Genomic DNA, 20911 nt, shown 5'->3' on the forward strand with positions numbered 1-20911 from the left:
CCATGGTGTGAGCGCTTTCACAATTATTGATTTCTAGTTGCATTGTGGCGTCACTGAAGTTGGAGCTGAAAAGAGATTTGCAGTAGCGCACCATTATGTAGCATATCCAGACCATGGATACAGTTGTGTTGTTAGGCTCTCAGTTGTGTCTGATTCTTTGTGATCCCAGGGACTGCAGCCCGCCAGGTTCCTCTGTCCATGGGATTTCCCAGGCAAGAACACTGGAGTGGGTTGCCATTTCCTTCTCCAATGTGTACAATAGATATAAATAATTTCAAGAGCATAGCTGAAAGTAAAATGTAGTAAAATAGTTAAGAAGACATGACTTTTGAGTCATCTGTAACATAACTTTTTAACTGTAAGAGTATAAAATTTAATTTGAGTGATTTCTATGTTTATCAATCATATCACAAAATACCTGAAAATGTTAAAACTGGTTCTTATTAGCTGAAAGCTCAGTCATGTCCGACTCCTTGCCACCCCACGGACTGTAGACCGCCAGGCTCCCTGGCCCATGGAATTCTCCAGGCAAGAATCCTAGAGTGGGTTGTCATTCCCTTCTCCAGGGGATCTTCCTGACCCAGCAATCTAACCCAGATCTCCTGCACTGCAGGCAGACTCTTTACCATTTAAGCCACCAGGAAGCCCTGAAGAGCACACACAAACTTGCTTACTTTCTGCACAAAGCAAAGGAAGCAGTTTGAAATGGACCAGGACTCCGGCTGGTCTCCTACAACCGCCCTAGGGCATATTTCAACTTGAGCCAAGTTGAACCATTTTTCCTACGCCAACCATTTTTCCTCTGTGGAACAAATCCCCACCAGGGCAAGGTCCACTGATGCAGGAGAGTGTGCAGTTTCGAGGGACACAGCTGGGTAAAGCCCAGCATGGCACCCAAATGGGGAGAGGACCACCCTTGCTGGCACTGACAGGATGGGCCCTGGCCGGTACCAGCACCGGTTCTGGCCCCTCGTGCTTGAGAACTGCTGCCCTCCAGGCTGAAGGTGCCAGGGCCATAAGGGAGCAGAGCAGAGGAAATGGAGCCAGCTCGGACCCAACTTTCAGGGCTTTTGCTCCGGTAACTTGGGACCCATTCCTGCCTCCCTGTAGGTGGGTCCTGGCCGCTGAGCAGCTGAGAATCCCTGGTCACACATCCATCAGGTCTAGCCCCTCCTCCAGCCACAACTGTTAAGGGTTTAGCTTCTAGCGCCCCCTGCAGGCAGGTGTGAATTGTGTTCTCATCAGATCCAGCTTTCCCACAATAGCCACTGGGAACAGGACTGTGTAAGAATGCTCCCACACAAGGACACATCTTCCAGACCTGGATAGGAAACTATTTTACGTAACTTCATAAAGACAGAGAATGCTAAGCAAGATGAAATATAAGAACAAGAGAGAAACCCTGAAAAAACTAAAGAAACAGATACATAATTTACCTAATAAAAAGTTCAAATCATCGGTAATAACAATACTAACTGAATTTGGGGAAAAAAAGTTAGATGAACACAGTGAACATTTTAATAAGGCACTAGAAAATATTTTGAAAGATCAGAAATTAAGTATATAACAACTGAAGTGAGAAAGACAGTAGAAGGTGCACACCAGCAGACGGTGATACAGAACACAGAAGTGCTCTAAAAGATGGAATAATGGAAATCACCCAATCAGAACAGCAAAAATAAAAATAAGTCTACAAAATGAGAACCGTTTAAGAAACCACTGAGACAGCATCAAGTGCATCAATGTTTGCATTATAGAGCCTTCAGAAGAGAGTGAAAAAGATCAAAATGTGTTTCATAAAATTGAGGCTGAAAACTTTCCAAATCTGAAGAGGGAAACAGATATCTGGGTACGGGAAGCACAAAGTTCCCTTTATGGAAACCCCAAATCAAGAAATATTAGAAGTGAAAAGGAAGCTACAACCAACACCAGAGATATACAAAGAACTGGAAAAGACTACTACAAGCAATTATATGCCAATAAAATGGACAACTTAGAAGAAATGGACAAATTCTTAGAGAGGCTCAATCCTCCAAGACTGAACCAGGAAGAAATTAAAAAAATATGAACAGACCAAATACAAGTATTGAAATTGAATCTGTGATTAAAAAGCTCCCAATAAAAGTCCAGGATCAAATATGGCTAAAATGTCCATACCACCCACAGCAACCTGCAGATATAATATAATCCCTATCAAAACACCCATAACATTTTTCATGCAGCAGAACTGATTATTCTAAAATTTATATGGAACCACAAAAGACCCCAAATAGCCAAAGCAATCTTGTGAATAAAAAATAAAGTGGGACGTATCACACTCTGTGACTTCAAACTGTATTACAAAACTATACTCATCAAAGTACTATGATAATAAAAATAGTCAATTTAAAACCACAATGAGATGTTACCTTCCACCTATCAGAAAGGCTAGAAGCAACATGTCTACAAATTATAAATGTTGGCAAGGATATGGAGAAACAAGAATCCTAGTACACTGTTAGTGGGAATGTGAATTGGTGCAGCTACTATGGAAAACACTATGGAGTTTCCTTGAGAAGCTAAGAATAGAGCTGCCGTATGACCTTGCAATCCCACTCCTGAGCATATGCCCAGGGAAAAACATGGTCCATATGGAATATAAAAATTAATGATGAATGAACATGGCCAAAAACAGACAGACTCAGAGATATAGAGAATGAACTAGTGGCTACCAGTGGGGAGAGGAAGGGAGAGTGGCCAGATAGGCATAGGAGAGTATAAGGCACAAACCACTGTATAAAATAAATGAGCTACAAGGATATATTTACAATACAGTGGATTTAGGCCAATAGCTTATAGTAAATTCAAGTGGAGTAAAATCTATAATAATATTTAATCACTGTGTTGCACACCTGAAACTAACACTGCTGCTCAGTCACTAAGTCACGTCCTACTCTTTGCGACGCCATGGCCTGCAGCACGTCAGGCTTCCCTGTCCTCCCAGAGTTTGCTCAAGTTCCTGTCTCTTGAGTCAGCGATGCTGTCTAACCATCTCATTCTCTGCCACCCTCTTCTTCTTTTGCCTTCCGTCTTCCCCAGCATCAGGGTCTTTTCCAGTGAGTTGACTCTTCACATCAGGTGGCCAAAGTATTGGAGCTTCAGTTTTGGCGTCTGTCCCTCCAGTGAATTTTCAGGATTGATTTCCTTTACGACTGACTGATTTGATCTTGCGGTCCAAGGGAATCTCAAACTAATATATAATATTGTAAATTAACTATACTTCAATTATGAGTTAGTATAGTATATTAAATTAAGTATACTTTCAATGAAAAAATAAGGTTTATAAAATTTTTAAATAGGGAATACTATTTACCTGATGGCAGCAATTCTCAGTACAAAGTGTATAGGGTTCATACATTCTTTTTTATAGAGCTAACACAATGCACATAATCCTTATTTAGTAATGGTATATATATAAATTATCATTCCCCACTCCCTGTTCCTCTAAGAAGAATTATCTATTCATTCAAAGAAACTTATTACCACCCACTGTCATTTTTTTCCTTTTAAATTTCCTTCAATTCCGTATCCTCATTTCTACCCATTCCCAGCCTTTTTACCTTTTTGCCTGAGTCAGGATAGGAATTTTTCTACTTTAGGCAAGTATGATCCAGGCTGTAACAACCCTAAAACTGTGAAAAGAAAGTCTTTTTACTGCACTACAAGCAGACATTATTATTTTTAATGGTACTTTGTATTTTATCTTAAAATACAAAACAATATATGTTTAAAGCAGGAAAGTAAAATTATAAACAATAATTTAATTAAAAAAGTATTTCATTTTCCTTGACAACCATCCTTGATATGTGCCATAGTCAGAAGGTGGATGGATGGATGGATATCTGGATAAATGGCTGGATGAATAGATGGAAAGAAAGAAAGGATGGAAGGAAAAAGGAAGAGAGGAAGGAAAGAAGGAAGGTATGAAGAAAGGAAGAAATGAAGGAGAAAGATAAATGAAAGCTAGAGGTCAAAGATATGAACACACATATTATATAAAATATTCACCAGCTTGTGTGTACAGTTTTACCTTCTGTTTCTTTTTGCATAACATTATTTTATAATTCCTTCTTTGTATATTATTTACAAATATTTAGTGTTTAGAATACCATATCATACAGATATGTTCCAGACAATTCTCTTAACTAATTTTTGGTTACAGAAGTTTTCTAACTTTTTGAGTTTATGCATGAAAATATGTGAAAAAAATCTGAAAGCTCAACTTTGTCTTCATCTCTTTTTTTTACTGAGAGATAAGTGACATATATTAATTTCAGGTATACAAGATAATGATTCTCTGTGTATATATATTGCACAAGGATCACCATGACCTCTAGTTAACACGCATCACTGCACATAGTTATATTTTTTTCTTGTGCTGAGAACATTTAGGATCTATTCTTTTAGCACTTTTCAAATATACAATACAGTATTATTAACCATATTTATCTTTGATGATAGTCTTAAATTGTTCCCCATATGTGGAATTTCTGGGATTATGGATATTCTAAAATTATTTTGATACATATTGTGAAATGTTTTAAAGAAAACTTTTGTACGTCTGGTGAAAATGACTTCGATCTGTTTTTATCTACTTATTGTCCATGCTACCTTGCATCCCTGTGTACACAGGTAAACTATAACTTTGGTATCATAGACCTCAAATAATGTTTGTAAGTAATGAAGCAGAACTTTTCATATGGTACAGCAAAAGCTCATGGCTTATGTGGAAAAGCCATTAGGTTTCAAACCATGCATTTAATGTATTCTAACTATGAGTGTGGTCAAGTTTACTAATATCCATACATTTAATTTCCTGTAAGAAATAGGTTGTTGCTATCTTGAGCAGTGTTACAAAGATTATGAGTGGTGTGTGCATAATGAGCTATACAAAGTTCAGTCATTTCACTTCAGTCACTCAATCGTGTCTGACTCTTTGCAGTCCCATGGACTGCAACACATCAGGCCTCCCTGTCCATCATCAACTCCTGAAGTTTACTCAAACTCATGTCCATTGAGACGGTGATGTCATCCAACCATCTCATCCTCTGTCATCCCCTTCTTCTCCCACCTTCAATCTTTCCCAGCATCAGGGTCTTTGCCAAGGACTCAGTTCTTCGCATCAGATGGCCAAAGTATTGGAGTTTCAGCTTCAGCATCAGCCCTTCCAATGAATATTCAGGACTGATTTCCTTTAGGATGGACAGGTTGGATCTCCTTTCTGTCCAAGGGACTCTCAAGAGTCTTCTCCAACACCACAGTTCAAAGGCATCAATTCTTCAGTGCTCAGCTTTCTTTACAGTCCAATTCTCACATCCATACATGACCATTGGAAAAACCATAGCTTTGACTAGAAGGACTTTTGTTGGCAGAGTAATGTCTCTGCTTTTTAGTATGCTGTCTAGGTTGGTCATAGCTTTTCTTCTAAGGAGCAAACGTCTTTTAATTACATGGCTGCAGTCACCATCAGCAGTGATTTTGGAGACCCCCAAAATAAAGTTTGTCACTGTTTCCACTGTTTCCCATCTATTTGCCATGAAGTGCTGGGACCAGATGCCATGATCTTAGTTTTCTGAATGTTGAGCTTTAAGCCAACTTTTTCACTCTCCTCTTTCACTTTCATCAAGAGGCTTTTTAGTTCCTCTTCACTTTCTGCCATAAGGGTGGTATCATCTACATATCTGAGGTTATTGAAATTTCTCCCGGCAATCTTGATTCCAGCTTGTGCTTCATCCAGTCCAACATTTCTCATGATATATTCTGCATATAAATTAAATAAGCAGGGTGACAATATACAGCCTTGACGTACTCCTTTCCCGATTTGGAACCAGTCTGTTTTACCATGTCCAGTTCTAACTGTTGCTTCTTGACCTGCATACAGATTTCTCAGGAGGCAGGTAAGGTGGTCTGGTATTCCCATCTCTTGAGGAATTTTCCATAGTTTGTTGTGATCCACACAGTCAAAGGCTTTGGCATAGTGAATAAAGCAGAAGTTGATGTTTTTCTGGAACTCTTGCTTTTTCGATGATCCAACAGATGTTGGCAATTTGATCTCTTGTTCCTCTGCCTTTTCTAAATCCAGCTTGAACATGTGGAAGTCCATGGTTCATGTACTACTGAAGCCTGCTTGGAGAATTTTGAGCAGTACTTTGCTAATGTTTGAGATGAGTGCAATTGTGTGTTAGTTTGAGCATTCTTTGGCATTGCCTTTCTTTGGGATTGGAATGAAGACTAACCTTTTCCAGTTGGTTCTATGTATACAAAGTTGGTTCTACGTAAATGGTATTTATTTTATAAAGTGCAGAAATAATTTCTGGTAATAGTAAAATGAGCTGAATTGAATTTTAGCCGAGGAAATATACCCTCTCTCAGCTTGTAAAATTAACTCTTTAATGAACTTATATAACCAGGACCTGGATTTCATCCCTCAGGCCATCTCTAAAACTGCTTTGATGAATCAACAGCAATCCATTCATAATTACAACATTATCCAAACCACCAAGAAAACCCATTAATGAATCTGCCTTCTTCTGTTGAGAGGTTCATAGGGCAATACTGCAATACCATTGGAGAAGCTGAGAACAGTCTTTACAGTAAAAAAATAAATAAATAAAATGAAAAGTAATTGATTTGTCTATAATTTATACAACATATATAATATAATTATGTCCACTTAAATATATACATGTAAAAGTGTTTTTGAAACTTCATGCATATTTACAGGGACTTTACATGGCCCTAATACTTGTGAAGCAGGATTTAGACAAGAGATGTATTTGGAGTAAATTATTGTATGCAAAGAGACACTTCAATAGTTAACTCCATGCAAGTATTTGCAATGAAATTCTTTTATGATGTTTAAATTTTAATGCAACTAATTTATTCAGTTATATGTCCTTTGGCCACGATAGGAATTTGCTTCTTTATCCCTGTGACAGCAGATGTTCTGTTCTAGGTCTTGGTAATTTCTTCCTTAAAGTGCTATGATAACAGTCTAACACTCTGTGCCTTGAATTTATCTGGTGTCCACTAGATTCTCTGGGCTTTCCAGGTGGCACTTGTGGTAAAGAACCTGCCTACCAATGCAGGCGATGCAAGAGATACGAGTTCTGTCCTGGGTCAGGAAGATCCCCTGGGGTAGAGCATGGCAAATTCTTGCCTGGAGAATTCGATGGACAAAGGAGCCTGGCGGGCTACAGTCCGTAGGGTCACAAAGAGCTGGACACCACAGCGCTCATGCCCTAGATTCTCTGTCCTGGGGGATGAAGAACTTCCTCTGCCACCAGGGCAAATCTAATCCCCCAAGTTTCTTTTGATCAGGAAAGAATTCTAACACTGATTGCTGGAATTTCAACCCATACAAGCAGGGCATGCCTTCTCCAGAGCACCATTATTCTAACACTCCCTGTTTCTTTACTAGTCAATGGTAGCGTCTTAATCGATAAAGATTTTCTTTTACTGTCTCTATCCATCATTGTCACTGGAGTATTCCCTCTCTTCTCAAATTTGATCAAACTAATATGTTTCTCAAGAATCCTAACTGGTTCCTATTAGCCTCCTTTACGTTTTGAAATGTCATTCAGGGTCCTTTATCTACCTTTAACTTTATTTCCCCAGAAAGGAAAAAGGAAGTAGCATTTACTGAAGGCAGAGTGTTTTATAGACACTAAACAAAAAGCGCTTTGGGCAGGTCTTCATAATAATCGTTTACTAAAAAAAATAGAAGTTAACTGAGTTTAAGTAACTTTGTCCAAGGATATAAGCTATAAATGAGAAAGCTAGAATTTAAATCAGTGCCTTTCATATTTCAAATCTTTTGCTTTTTCCACTATCCCAGTAGAAGAACAATTAGAGTAGGAATCCTTAAAACACCAAGAATGTGTGAGTGTAGAAATGAGTGAGTCTAAGTGGTAAATTGAATTCATCTTGTTGCACAGGTATCATGTGGACTTTAACAAGTTAATGAAGTAAGACAATAGGCAATTAAACCATATCCAAAAGCACTATTACCAGTGTATTTTTTAAATGATAAAAAACTTCACGGTTATGGGACCAGTGATTTAGGGAGGAAAAAAAAAAACACAGTAAATATACCAGATAACAGGGAAGCACATCCTATGAACTTGATGAAGAACCAGAGAGAAAGAGTGCAGAGGAAGGCACTTTCAGCCAGCACAAATGGCTCTCTGATGGCAGCCTGAGTCTGTAAAGGGACAGAGGACTAAAGATGCTGACAACATAAAATGTAGCTCAACAAATGCCCGTTGGCTCAGGAAACTCAAACAGGGGCTCTGTATCATCCTAGAGGGGTGGGATGGGGAGGGAGATGGGAGGGAGGTTCAAAGGGGAGAGGATATATGTACACTTATGACTGGTTCGTGTTGAGGTTTAACAGAAAACAGCAAAATTCTATAAAGCGACTATCCTTCAATAAAAAAAAAATTAATTTAAAAAATGTAGTTCAAGATTACAGGCTCCATTAACTCGATATGCATTTTAATTTAAGTACAAGTCACCAAAAATGAACCTTCTGAGAACAGAAAACTGTAAAATGTTGACACGCCTGTTCTCATGGTTATCTAAAAAACACCTCTTTTTCTTAAAGACTTTTGTTTTCTCAGATCATTTTTATGTCATGTGAAAATAAAGTTTTTCATTACTTTTTTGAGTCATAGACTGAGTACTGCTACCATGCAAACTATAGATGTGAGGCAGAGAAATTTATGGTTATCCTTCCTTTCTTTTAACAACCACGTAATGGTGCACCACCAGTTTTATGCTGGGCTAACTCTGTGAGATCCGTGAAGATGAATAATGATGCAGCCGTTGATCACAGAAGCTAACAATCCAGCAGGGAAGACTACAAGTTCATCTGCATACAATATCTCCAATTGTTATGCATTGTATTTCATGAGTGATGTTGAGCAATGGTGGGTCTAAGAAAGGGAATGATTCATTTGACTTTGGAGTATCAGGGAAGACATCTTAACGTCAGTAAATAAAGCAGTGTTTGTAGACCAGCATAGCAGAAGACGAAAATTTATTCTCTTCTCTTGTTTTCTATTTGATGTTTAAATCTCCATACCCCATTTGACATTTCTCAATTGTAAATATATATATATATATAAACATTTTGTCTTGGGACTTCCCTGGTTGTCCAGTGGTTAAGACTTCACCTTCCAATACAGTCGGTGTGGGATCGATCCCAAGTTAGGGAGCTAAGATCTCATGCACCTCATGACCAAAAACCAAAGCGTAAAGAATTAGAAGCAGTATTGTAACAAATTCAATAAAGAGTTTAAAGATGGTCCATATTAAAAAAAAACCTTTAAAATATTGTTCTGATTTAAAAAAAATAACTTTTGTCTTAAAGACAGTTGCAGATATGAACATAAAAGGTAAAAAATAAAGCACTTAGAAAAAAATCATAGAAGAAAATCTTTATGATTTTGGAAAAGTAAAAACTTCCTTAAACATATAACATATTAAACATAATATGTTTAACATATTAAACATAATATGTTTAACATATTAAACATAATATGTTTAACATATTAAACATAATATGTTATTAAACATAACATATTAAACATATTAAACAAAAACTTCCTTAAACATAAGAACATATTAATCTTTTGTTTTGTCTTCATCAACCAGTAAGATGGTAGCAGACAAATGAAAAGACTAGAAGAAAATATGAAGGTATTGATGATACTGTGTTTGAAAAATGACTCATATCTGGAATATTTTTAAAAATCTCTTAGAATTGTGTAAGGAGAAAACATTAAAAATAAATGAGAGATTTGCCAGTCATCACAAGATGGGACATCATCACTTGTCCCATATACATGAAAAGTGTTTGACCTCATTTTTTATTGGAGAAATGCAAAATAGAATGACAGCATGTATGATTTTCCTAGAAAAGTGGAAATGACAAAAGAAAATTCCAAATGAATTCTAGAGGAACTGGAATTCTCATGTATTCTTAGTGGAAGTATAGACTGGTAAAACCACCTAAAAGTGTTTGACAGTTTCCAATAAAGTTAAGTGAAAGCTTACCCTATGACTCAGCAATTCCAGCCCATGGCTAAACTTATCAATTTCTTATTGCTGCTGTAACAAATCACCACACACTTCGTGACTTAAAGCAATATAAATATGTTATCTCACATTTCTTTAAAACAAAAGACTCCTCAGGTCTCTTTGGGCTAGAATAAAAGTGTCTTATGTTCCTTTCTGCACATTGTAGGTGAGAGTCCCTTCTAAAGTCATTCCTATCTTCTAGAAGCTTCCTGCATTCCTCAGGCCCTACCCGCTTCCTTTACTGTTAATAATGGAGGAAGAGGCCAGGACTTGAGGAATGCAGGAAGCTTCTAGAAGCTGGAAATAGTTTCAGAAGGGACTGTCAGAGTGTGCAGCGTCGACTGAAAAATCACACACACACACACACCATGAGAGGTGGAGAGTTGTCAGTTGTGAGGACTATAACTCAGAGACAGCACTTCAGGTAGCTCTGAGAAACTTCTCCAAAATGATGGTTGTGGTGGGGTGAGTATATATGTGATGTTGGTGAAGAGATGCACATGCAATCAGACACACATTTTTGCAGAAGCTTATTGCTACTTTCATGAAAGTTACTGCTAGTCATGAGGAGCAGATGTCACCAAGAGGGATTTTAGTGCTTTTTTAGATATGAGGTAACGTAAGAATTGGGTTCATAAAATATTCTCCTAAAAACTATCTAAAGTCCAGTTTTTCCTAGAACCCAACGTACCTTATTCCTGATCTCTGGTCTGAGCTCCTTTCACGTGTGTTGAAGGTCAGCAGCTGCAGAGGCTCAGAATTTGATCCTTGCAGAGGGAGACGGCAAGTACCAGTTTGTAGGTGACAATGCCAGGAATGTGGGGTTATCTCACCCTTCTTCCCTCATTGTCTCTGTGTCTGTCTCTTTATCTCTCTGCCTGTCCTTCTCTCTCTGTGTGTCTTTCCATCATCTCTGTGTCTCTCTCTACCTGCATCTCTGTCTCTCTTTCTGTCTCCCCTTTTCTCTCTCTCTATTTTTCTCTCTCCTTTCTCTCTCTCTCCCTTACCCATCATTTCCAGGACAGTTTCTCTGCTTTCAAAGACTCAAGTGATCACTTGGGCTCATCTGAATAATCTAGGTCACTCACTCCAGCTCAAAGCTCTTAACGTAATCAGACAGATTTGAGGATTTACAAGGTAGTTGTCAAGTTCAAAAATTGTCAAAACTCATCAGTATATTAGAACTCATGATGGGATTGCCCTTGTGGAGAACATGGTTTATGCTTAAAAGAGGAGAGGACATGGATACAGGAGCTTTTCAGGATGACAAAACTGTTCTGTTTCTTATCCTGGGCACTGGGTGAATTGTTTAGTCTGTGAAAATTATGTATGTTATGCTTAAATACTACATTTGAGGCATCTGTTGTATGAACATCAAGAGCAGTAGATATAATAACTGAATGATATAACAATATTGGAAATTATCGGAATGTGTTTGACAAACATATTGAAGTTTTTTTTTTCTGTTCTCACATAGCCCATAACTGTTATTAGCCCTATTTAACAAATGAATGGTCTAAGAACCAGGAGGGTTAAGTACCAAAGCTAGTAAAGATCAGCATCTTAACTGGGATGTTCATACTTCAAAACTCTTGAGTTTCTTTCCATGACACTGGGATCAGGAGAGTCTGTTAGATCTGCAGAATTCTCAGGAAGAAATCTGGAATATGGATATTCAAGAATAAGCACTATAGGATCTGGGTATATTATATAAAAATTATTAAGAAAGTCTAAATCATAAAGCAGATGTAATTCAAGTATTATTGAAACTTTAAAGACAGTACAATGTGTTCAGTGGAGATATGAGAAGATTCAGAGTCTAGGGAAAGATCCCTTTGAGTTTTATCTGCCTCTTTTAAGATCCTTGCCTCCATTCTCCAAACTTGACTTGTCCAACCTCAGATCAAAGCACTCAGCACCATGCAGAACACAGGGCCCTAATCCAGGTAGTGATACTGTCTGTCAGGGATTCCACTACCAGGAATTGGAAGCTTTTCCTGGCTCACATATTTCTTGACCTGATGAGAACTGGATTGGGAACCTATGGTCTACATGGTACTATACGGGCCTTTTTAAAAGGTTGTTTCCACTTTGTCTTTCCCCCAGAGTTAGTGGTGATGAGAATGAGAAGGAGAGCAAGAAAGCAAGGGAGAAGGAGCAGTCAAAATGCCCTTAGAGCCAGTCTTGAGTGACATATCACCCTTCTGTCATATTCTCTTGAGCCCAGAGACCAACTCCAGTTCATTGTAGGAGGTGTGGATACCAAGAGGAGAGGATCGCTGGGGGCCCACTTGGAGACTTGCTAGTCATTATTATGGATGTGATATTTGCAACGAATTTTAGTCTATAGCAAATAGTCAAACAATGGTAAGTGCTAGTGGGCCCTATTGGGTAGCATTAAAAAAAGACAGCATTCGGATCTCCTAGGCAGATAAACAGCCCCACATAAAATCATGTGGCAAAGAAGTCCCTGTAATTGCATGGTTTGCTTCCAGAAGTTTGGCTTTTTACTTGGAACTCATAGGATTTATGCAAAATATGTCATGCATATAAAGCATTAATATTTGATTTATTTGCAAGAACAATCCATTATTAAGAGCAGATGGGACTACACCTACTTATAACACGTTAATGGCTTCTTTCTGATGTCCTACTATTCTGCACCTAGAACTGTTTCCCTTGACTTTAAACTCTGAGTGTCAGCAGTTCCTGTTCTTGCCTTTTGCCTGATTTAAAGGAGTTTTTCAAGTCTATAGTGTTGCTATGCTGCTTATGACACTTTAATTATCGTGGGAGAATTATAAGGTTTTCCCATTTTTTCCAATATCTTACAACTTTTCCAGGGACTCAGAAAAAGAAATGTATTAATTTACTGAGATATGCTCAAAAAGAAATTCTGCATGGAAACTTTACAGTCCATCAGATTTTTGAGTCAAGTCCAAGCACACGGCAGCCAGTTACATTTGAATTACAAATGAAAAGCTATTTTTTTAGTATAAGTATGAATCATGCAATGTTTGGGACATGATTATACTGCAAAATGATTTGTTGTTTATACGAAAAACAAATTTAACTGGCTTCCTGCATTTTTATTCGCTGAATCTGGCAACCATCTCAAACTAGCATTCTGTGACAATGGGGTTCACCCAGGCAGCATGTTCTCTCCAGACGTCAAAATCTACCACCTCCTGGTGTTGTACGGTCATTAGGACTGCGATTCATCCTTACTTAATTGTTTGTCCAAGTATATTTCTCCTGGCCTTCCCTCCATTAGAAATAGGTATTCCTCTGAAGTCTAACTTGTCTGGGCTCTTGAGTTCTAGCGTTTTTTAGTTAATTTCATCCTAAGACGGGTGCTCCTGTGTCCTCAGTCGCTCCTTGGAGAAAATAGTGGATAGGTGAAGTTATTCAGAACTATAGCCAAACTCTGCCTGACTCAGTAAATGGAGCGGCTATTTTAACTTTTGAATTAATTGTAACTGTCCACTAGATGGCATTATGCCTGACTTTTTCACACACTGATCTCTGGTTCTCTTTGACTTAGAATGATATATCTAAATTCCTGCCTGGGTTAGTTTTCTCCCAGCTTAGGAAGAAGCACGTAGCCAGCAGGGATCATCTGGTTTTAGCAGGCTTAACTTCCTCCCACCTTGCGTCCAACCTTTGCCTGCTTTTGTTAAATCAAAAGGGCACACACGGAGGGTCTGCCTGGATTACAACGCTGTGGCCCAGGAGGAAGGCAAAGAAAAGAGCTTATAATCCTAGATACTTTCCCAGTCAGAGGTCACACTGATGACATGGTCATTCTCTGATTATGCTGAAACTAGAAGACCAGGCTGAGTACTTGGAGATTAGGGAAGAAAGGCAGGATGCTTTTCCCCAAGGCTATCGATTTCATAATATATACAGTCAAGAGGAGAAAGTAACATCCCATCTCAAAGACAAAGTCAGAGTTCAAACTAGAAATGCGATCCCAAACAATTCTACAAAGGAAAAACACTTCGGCAAGAACGGCTTGCAGATGTACAGGTTCAGATTTGGGAAACAGAGGCAGGGAAATTGACAGCAAGATCTGCGAAGATCTGCAGGAACAGAAAAGGAAGCTGAAGATCGTTTAGATCATATCGGGCATCAGTGGGTAGAAGACCTCAGCAGGGCTTTTCCGTCGACAACAGGACATGTGCCGGGGAAGAGCAGGCCCATTTAAGGAAACTGTGTAGCTGGTCACTATACAAAACTCACATTCGTTACCTTCTCAGTGCAGTATTTCTCACTGCCTGTCAACATTCCCATAGTAACATAGAAAACTGTCATATCTGCAGCCAGATTGCACAGGTCTAACCTGTCATTTGGGCTTCCCTTGTGGCTCAGCTGGTAAAGAATCAGTGGCTTGGGCATATTTACTTAATCTTGTGCCAAAATTACCCTATCTGCTTAATGTAAGTGTTGAATGGATTGCATAGAAAAGTGTCTGGCACAGGAGGACCATATAATTATTACCTGGTATTGTGACTGTTATTATTATTATTATCGTTTGGTCAAGAGTATAACTTCTTACCATGTGTCCCTGGGAAGTGCAAAGATGGGCAAAGTAGAAGCAACTAATCCCCACCCCTCCCGTTCAGTATGTATGAAGCCACATTCTAAGAGCTTTGCTTCCAATGTATTTAATCTACATAGCCATGGAGAAAGATAGATAGTATCATGCTTGTTTGGCAGATAAAAAACACTGAGGTTTAGGGAGGGAAACTTACTGGGTGAATGTAACATAGCTACAAAGTGATGGGGTCAGAATTTAAACACCACTCTGTCATTTTTGAAGGCTCTATTCATTTCACACAGAGGAATTCTCAGAAAGTAGGCATTTTAACTCTTTCGTGGCCTTGAAAAACACAAGTGTCTTTTAAGGAGGAAACTGACCTCAGACATAGATGCTTTCCATCTTTCCCTGGTACCATGGCATCTCCTGATGCTGGTTCCAAAGAAACCGGTTAGATGAATAAACTATTCAAAAAACATTGGCAGAAGAAGATGGGGCGGGAAGCGTTGAGAATGAATTCAACAGCCATGTGCTTCCTTTCTAGTTCCTGGGGATATAAAGGTAAAAAAGAAAAAAAATAAATGACCTGGACTGTACCACAAAAGAGCTCAGGCTGCTTTTGTTACTGAAAGCTTTATTTCACAAAAACACTTGAAGCTTCCTGTTTTCCATGTGGATCCACGGTTTTCTCTGAACACGTATCACATAGATTTTCAAGATATTATTAAATCAAAAGATTCCATAAAACATTGAAATTAGTACCAAAGAGAGCTTTAAGATAAGGATATAATCCCTAGGAAGAGATTTTTTTTTTAATTTTGTCTGCCATTAATGAAATCACGCTAAATGCCTAAGGCAGAAAGAGATGTGAAGAACTGTTTAAACTGTCTTTCCTTTTAAGCAGGCGATTCCAGGGCTTTGTTTTAAATAGATAATTCCATATCTTTAGTCAGAATGACTTCTTTGTTCTTCATTTGATAACTTACAAATGAGACATGTTTAGGACAGAAGACACTCTGAGAATCTAATGAAGTATTTATGAGCTTCCACTCACTGCTGGTACTAGGTTACTGCTGCTATTGCTATGCCTGTCATCGCTGCTGTTGCCAGGCCTACTAGTAGCAGGACATTACTATCTCTATTAACATTATGGAGTCCCTCAGCATTATAGAATTCCTACTCCATGCTGACAATGTGCTGAGTACCTTCCTTAGTTGAGTTATCCATTAACCCTGACAAAAACACTACAGGTGAAGGAATAGAAGGTTATATTGTTACAAGGATCAAGACGCTTCTCCTAACAGAACAGTGGACCTCTTGGCTCTCTGAGAGTTGAATTTTGGCTTTACCAAATTATCTGAAAATTACTTTGGGTAATTTGACCCATTCTGAACCTCAATCCCCTCATCTATGAAGTGGAAATAATAGTGCCTGCCCCACAGGAAGGGTTCTCAGGATATTGAATGAAATAGTAAAGAGAAAGCCCTCTGAACAAAGAATGGATGCTACGGCTTGTTACTTAATGTGATCTGTCTTGGGCCACAGAGTCTTGTGTGACATAATTAGGCAGAAGCAATTATTCCAAAAAAGTTGGATAAAAGAAGCCTGATTATAGTATGCTAGATGTGAAAAGAGTAGAGCCAATGTGTCAAAAGATTACAAAAATCACCTAATTGGAGCAGAAATCTTGTATTAATATCTTGAAGGAGAATGGGGTGGTAGGTCAATACCAGAGACCCGCAGAGCCTGGAAGGGCACCTTCTCATTTGAGGGCAGCTTGAGCACTTGCCTGATGGAGGTGGGTATGATGCCAATGACTATCACTATTGAAGAGGCTAAATTTAATAATTTTGTACCTTTTGCTAAGAAGTTTTACTTGTTGTCTGAATGTCTGATCAAAGCAGGGAACCTTACTGAATGGTATTTGACTTAATTAAATAAAGAATTAGATGAAAGAACAAATTAGTTTTGCATGAGTTTCTTCTTTGGGAGGAGTTTTTCTTGGGAATAATTGTACCTACGGACTTAAATACTTCAATGTGTGCTTTATGGTGGTGTCTTTAGTGTATGCATCTGTGTGCTATGTGGGTATGTATATTTCCATCTATAGGCATGTGTTTGCATGAGTGCTTAAACATATTTGTTAATTAGTAGTCCCTTACGGATATGCATTAGATTCTTGTTCATTGACTTTCATAACTATATGTTCTCTGCACATTTGCAATTTCAGACATAATCTACACTAATAAATAGATTTTTCTTAACCAGTTTTACATGCATTTTGCTCTTCACAGTAATCTTTGCAATTTGGTTTATACATGAGGGCATTGAGGATTAGGGATTTTAAGTGACTTATCTCAAATCTGGAGAAGGGAATGGCACCCCTCTCCAGTATTCTTGCCCAGAGAATCCCATGGACAGAGGAGCCTGGTGGGCTGCAGTCCATGGGGTCGCAAAGACTCTGACCCGACTGAGTGACACTTTCACTTTCACCTCAGGCCACACCCCTAGATGCTCATGAGAATAGAGTACGGGCCCAATTCTGTGGCTTTTCAGTTTATATACACCAAGCTCCCCTCACTCATACCTCAGTGTTTCAGTTCAAGTTAAAAATTAAGCCTCTCTTTCTCATTCTCTTTCAATTAAGAAATAATCAAGTTTTCTTACAGGATGATAGACATTCAATGTGTCCTGCTTATATGCATACATGAATCCATATCCTTGTATCTGCAAATGTGTGTACATGTAGGCATATGCAGTTTATCATATTTTGATTTCAAACAAAGCTGAAATAACTATATAGTTTAGATTTAGATAAACCTACTCAGCATTTATCAAGCACCTAGAAAAGATCATGTAGTCTGATAGGATATGTATAGGTAAGAATCGTACTGTGTTGTAGTTAAGATACTTGTGACAGTAGACATATTCAATATGGGGTAGGCACATAGAACAAGGAAGGGATCTTTGTTGACGTTTTTCATGATCATTTTTGGGGACTGGGTTCATTTGATATCTTTTATCACAGAAGGGTGGACCACTCCTTTTAATATAAGCTCCTTGGATAAGACAATTTAGATCAAATGTCATAAAATCTATCAATTTGGCCCTAGGAGAACATACTGTGTGTAACTCCAAAGGTGCTTACAAAATGATTCTGACTGTTTATTACTGAATATTTTAAAATACCAAAACTCCAAATTCTCATATGTTAACGTTGACCTAAAAGACTTATATTAGAATGTAAAATTTCAGTTATTTGTTCTACAGATGAAGGAACTGATAACAAGTGTTGTGAAATGAATTCACCAAGGTCAAAAATTAAAAAAGACAAGATATCAAGATATTGTAAGAAAATATCCTCCCATTTGTCAATGAAGAATTAACAATGCCATTTCAAAACTATAATGAAATGATTCAAAATTTAAATAAATGTGATTAACTTCTTAATTTATAACTGCAGTCAATGAATTATGGGTATGTATGATAATCACCTGTTCTCACAACTGCTTGTCCGATTCTATGGCTCCTGTGACTGTTTGCATTAGTTTTGGGTGAAATTTAAATCTGTGAATTTCAGCCATAAAGACTGAACTATTAACTCGATATTTAACATTGTTAACTAATGCTGAAGCTGAAACTCCAATACTTTGCCCACCTCATGTGAAGAATTGACTCATTGGAAAAGACCCTGATGCTGGGAGGGATTGGGGGCAGGAGGAAAAGGGGATGACAGAGGATGAGATGACTGGATGGCATCACCGACTCGATGGTCATGAGTTTGAGTAAACTCTGGGAGTTTGTGATGGACAGGGAGGCCTGGTGTGCTGCGATTAGTGGAGTTGCAAAGAGTCGGACACGACTGAGCAACTGAACTGAACTGAACTGAACTATCCTAGAAGTATTCTTTGTTTTGACTGGAGCCACTATTTTAGGTAAAGAATGTTGAAGAAAAGATGCCAATGGCAAAAATAATATTGTTAATGGTGTGATGCTTAAGAATAGCAACATTATTTACTAGTTAGATTTATAGATCTAGAAGTTTCCTTTCAGTTCAGTTCAGTTCATTCGCTCAGTCATGTCCAACTCTTTGTGACCCCATGAATCACAGCACGCCAGGCCTCCCTGTCCATCACCAACTCCTGGAGTTTACTCAAACTCATGTCCATCAAGTTGGTGATGCCATCCAGCCGTCTCATCCTCTGTTGTTCCCTTCTCCTCCTGCCCCCAATCCTTCCCAGCATCAGGGTCTTTTCCAATGAGTCACTCTTTGCATCAGGTAGCCAAAGTATTGGAGTTTCAGCTTCAGCGTCAGTCCTTCCAATGAACATCCAGGACTGATCTCCTTTAGGATGGACTGGTTGGATCTCCTTGCAGTCCAAGGGACTCTCAAGAGTCTTCTCCAATACCACAGTTCAAAACCATCAATTCTTGGGCGCTCAGCTTTCTTCACCGTCCAAATCTCACATCCATACATGACTACTGGAGAAACCATAGCCTTGACTAGACGGACCTTTGTTGGCAAAGTAATGTCTCTGCTTTTTAATATGCTATCTAGGTTGGTCATAACTTTCTTTTCAAGGAGTAAGAGTCTTTCAATTTCATGGCTGCAATCACCAGGTGCAGTGATTTTGGAGCCCCAAAAAATAAAGCCTGACACTGTTTCCACTGTCTCCCCATCTATTTCCCATGAAGTGATGGGACCAGATGCCATGATCTTAGTTTTCTGAATATATGCCTTAGAGATTGACAACTCTCTATTCCTGATGTGAAGTAGCATTTGAAGTCTAAAGAATAGTGACACAATTAAATAATGTTAGTGATAAAAACTAACAATACTCTAGTTAGGAGGAGGTATATGTGGGAGGGATAAGTAGCTTTAATATCAAAGACTTGTAAGGAATCCCATGGAAGTTTGCAATGTAATTAATCATCTGCATGTAAAAGCACTTCTAAAGAAGGCTCTGTTTAACTTCATGGGATGTAACAACTCTGAATAATTTTCTGCAATCAATTTTAAAAATCTTTACTACTTTAAATTCCTTAATCCTATAGAGGCTCACTCCTGTTTTATTGCTAGTACTCATCAATCAACGGGCATGAGTTTCTTCCCATATCTTTGCCACTGAGTATTGCAAAACAACTGAAATTAATTTAAATGCAGCACTGATTTGCGATCTAAAGTCTTCAAGAAATTAGATATTTTTCAAAAGACAAGTGGGAAAGTAGCCTAGAAAAGAATTTGGATCTAGAAATGTGGAGGGAAATAGAGTTTAGATAGTTTGAAAATACAGAAGAGAAGCTGCCTTCATAGAAAGAAATGAAAAAAATAAGTGAAAGTTGAAAGGAAGATATATCAGACAGTTGTTCAGAAGTGGATTCATCTCTAGTACAGTTTCTTACACACAGATCTTTATCCACTGGTAATTCCCTTCTTACCTCTTTCCTGAGCATTTTGACTTAGTAGGAACTCGATATCTATTAAGTAAATGCCCAAAGCACATGGGGTCTGTATCATTAAATGTGTTTATTAGAAAAGAGGGAATTGACATAAATTATATCAGACTCTTCTTAGTAGTGACATCTCTACTAATCAGATTCTGAGAAACCATGATCTTGCTAGTCCATGTGGGTGCTACCACAGTCGTCTTTCCCATCGAGTTAAAGTATCCATCTCAAAGACTAGGGTGTTTTGGTAGTGTGCAAGTGTGCAAACTTATTTTCTGGGTTTGGATAGGACTTTTGTCTTCTAGAAACCTGTAAACACATACATGCACAATATGCAATGGTAGGTACAAGACTGGGCTTAAAAAACTCATCTTTAGAAAAATAAGAATGTGGAAACCACAGCAGTCACTGGTCCATAACACTGATGGAATCTTACTTGATTTGTGTGAAAAAGTGTAGTAGAAACAGTTTCTTAAATAGAAACTGAATGTGCCCTCTGGGATAATTCCCTTTCTGCATTCCTGCATGGCTCCTGCTTCTCAGTTCTGGAGAGTTCTTTCTTGTCCAGTGTCCTGAATGGAGATCTGAAATGGGGTTTAGATAATATAGCCTTTAGACTACTGCTTGTCAGTGAAGATTTAGAGGCCTGAGAACCATTTTAGAATCACGGGCTTTGGGGCAGTATAAACTTCCTTGATAACTGATGAGGGAATTATAATCCACTGGTCTTCATAAGTATCACGTTAACATATAGTCAGTTAAAACAACCAAATCTCTTTCATAAACAAAGATCTCATATCT

This window comes from Cervus canadensis, chromosome 29, assembly GCF_019320065.1.
Source record: "Cervus canadensis isolate Bull #8, Minnesota chromosome 29, ASM1932006v1, whole genome shotgun sequence".
NCBI lineage: Eukaryota > Metazoa > Chordata > Mammalia > Artiodactyla > Cervidae > Cervus > Cervus canadensis.